Source organism: Triticum aestivum, chromosome 7A (genome assembly GCF_018294505.1).
Source record: "Triticum aestivum cultivar Chinese Spring chromosome 7A, IWGSC CS RefSeq v2.1, whole genome shotgun sequence".
In the NCBI taxonomy this organism is placed as follows: domain Eukaryota; kingdom Viridiplantae; phylum Streptophyta; class Magnoliopsida; order Poales; family Poaceae; genus Triticum; species Triticum aestivum.
The window spans coordinates 137,273,539-137,276,226 of record NC_057812.1 but is presented as its reverse complement, the minus strand read 5'-3'; the positions used below and the strand labels follow the sequence as shown (position 1 = coordinate 137,276,226).

General features: G+C 57.7%; 1 non-coding gene across 1 annotated transcript; it reads right to left on the bottom strand.

Moving 5' to 3' along the window:
- Window positions 1-1,111: 1,111 nt before the first annotated feature.
- On the bottom strand, window positions 1,112-1,215 carry LOC123155236 (small nucleolar RNA snoR99). Its single transcript, XR_006477292.1, has one exon. It is a non-coding gene; the product is annotated as a small nucleolar RNA snoR99 (small nucleolar RNA).
- Between the last annotated feature and the right edge of the window lie 1,473 nt (window positions 1,216-2,688).

The following is a 2,688-nucleotide window of genomic DNA, read 5'->3' as shown; positions in this document are numbered from 1 at the left end:
GGACGACACCCCAAGCACCTAGGCAGCGCCTCCAAGAAGGGGACAGCGCCGATACGCCGCCGCTGCCTGGCCCGGTGAACCGAGCCTAGAGTTTCCTCCGGTGTCAGTAGAGCGGATGGGCATGGCCATGACAACGCCTCCAGGGAGGAGACGGCGCCCACGAGCGTCGCCGTTGCCCGCAGTCGTAGCCGCGCCAAATTTCTCCTTGGCCACGCCCATCATCCACGGAGCTCAACAAACTGGAAGTGGGAGGCAAAGTTGCCACCTTGGGCCATCACCGTGGAGAGGGGAACCGAATGCCGCCGCGCCACCATCTGCAGACCACCACGCCGCCTAGTAGGCGCGTCCACCGCAGCCCCTGGTCGAGGGAGACCAGCGCCTGCCTCCACCCGCCACATCCCCGCCGCCCTCACGGCCAGGGACATCAGCGCCTCCGCCGGGACGCCGCCGCACATCCGCCGCAACTCCCAACCAGCCACCACGACGCGCCTCCGCTCCGGGGAGAAGAGAGCGAATCCGCCTCAGCCTGGGGCCGCCGCCCCAGCGTACCAGCACCGGACCACCCGCCGACGGCAGCCCCGGCGGTGCCCGCGCAGCCTAGGTGGCCAGATCTGGCCGAGCCAGACCGAGCCAGCCCGGCGGCCGCGCGCAGCCTCCACGCCTCGGCCAGGCGCCAGCGGGAGCAGCAGGCCGCGCCGCTCGCCCCCGCGCCGCCCACCATCGCGCCGTCACGCCCCGCCGCCAGCGTGCCGCCACCGCTCGATGCAGACGCCCGCGCCTGCCGACACCGCACATGGGGAGGAGATGCCCCGCCGCCGCTGACGCCGACCGGGCTTTGCCCGGCGGCGCAGCCTGGCGGCGGCGAGGAGAGGGCAGGGGAAGGGAGAGCTCGCTTGGTGGCGCTGGGGTTTGCCCTCCCGGTCGCCGCGCGGGAGCGGCGCGGGAGGGGATTTCTGTCGTGACTGGTAAGATCGCTGTGTACGTATAATATTCTTGATGTGGTTATTTCATGATCGCTATATGTTTGTTAATATGTCGACAAGAACTAAAGCTAATGATCAACTATAACCTGTTGCTTTTATAGCAGACAAAGTGAACAAGATGGTTATATAAATATCTCATCCCTTGATGTTCAGCTAAAAACAGAAGGTTTCATCAGAAAAAGTGAAGAGGATGGTTATCAGGTGTAAGGGACTGCTTATCCCCCAGATGCAGTTTCACTATTTTCATATTAGATAAGCCAAGATTACTTTTAGGTTGCTTTTAGATCTTAGTGGAAGAAATGCTGTTGTGGATTTAGACACATTTCTAGATGTGGATTTGGAGGTTCGTGTGATACTCATGTCTTCTCGGTTTTGGATATAAGTTTAAGTTTTCTTTTGGGCAACTTTTATTATATATATCTTTCTATGTTCATTTTGTATGCGTGGTGAAGTCAATTTTTTTTGTTCTTTAGAACATACCTTTCTATGGAATAAGGCATTATATGAAGCCAGAAGCAATAATGCAGGTTTTGGGTTCACATGTTGCCACATTTTCTTTGTAATTCCATTGTAAATTTGAAAATTATACTCTGAATTAATTAGGTTTAGATCTGACTGGTATGAAATAGTATGCATAGGTTAGAGGTTTGTGTTAGAGTTATACTGAGGATGGCCTTTGGCCTTTTGTATTCTAATCTCTTGGCATTCTTTGTACATGTATATATGATGGCTTTGGCCTCCTAGTAATATCAAGTTGCATAATTCCCTAACATGATATTAGAGCTTTGGTTCTTTTTTCGCACACTGCAACTCGTGCTCGATCCAATCGCACCGCTGTGATCATCCTTTCCCAGCTGCGCTGCTCCAAATCGTCTCCTGCCTCCGCTTGGCTGTTGCCTCTCACGCGTGCAGTTTCCTCTGCTGCCGCTCCTCTACTTTGCCTGTCCATCGTTCCCAGGTTCTGTCTGTGCGAGATCGGTCTCGATCTGGACAAAGGAGGTCCCAGATTCCACCCGAGCCGCCGTTCCTCGTCGGCTCCGACCGTGCTTCCTGCAGCCCGCTGCATCCCAGACCGGGACGTCCGCCACTGACTTCATTTGGCCGTTGCCGGCTTCCACTACCGCCCTCCGCCGGGATTTGGTTCGGGCCGCCGCCGCCTCGTCTCTGACTGCCGCTTGAGGTCCGTCCGCCGCGCGCCGGCCTTTGGCTCTCCCTGGTCGGGCCTCTGCCGCCGAAGGCCAGCTCTCGCAGGTCCCGCTGCTCTTCACGGGCGGGCGCTCCCAGGCCGGCCCCGTCCGCCTGTCGCCGCCAGCTGCCTGTCTGGCCCCGCCCTCGATTCATCGGCTCCCTCGTCCTCCGGCCACGACTGCTCCACCGGCCGCCGCCTCCTCCTGGCCGTGGCCCTCGTCTGGCCGCCGCCGCCCCGCCGGCCGATTCCTAGCCGTTCGAGGCATATTCTGCCGTGGCTATTGTCTGGTGTTGGTCGCCCCGAGCATGTCCGCTTCTCGGTCGCTCGATCCCATCGAGAGTTGACCCGCACAGTTCCTTAGCACGTGAGTAAAAGAAAAAGAGAAAGAGAGAGAGAAAAAAAGAGACAGAGTAAAAAAACAATATGTTGTCATCGGGCACAGTCTCTCCTCGTTGTCCGGTGATTTTTGACGGTGTTCCGTACATTGATCCTATCTCGCACATGCACCTTTCCTCG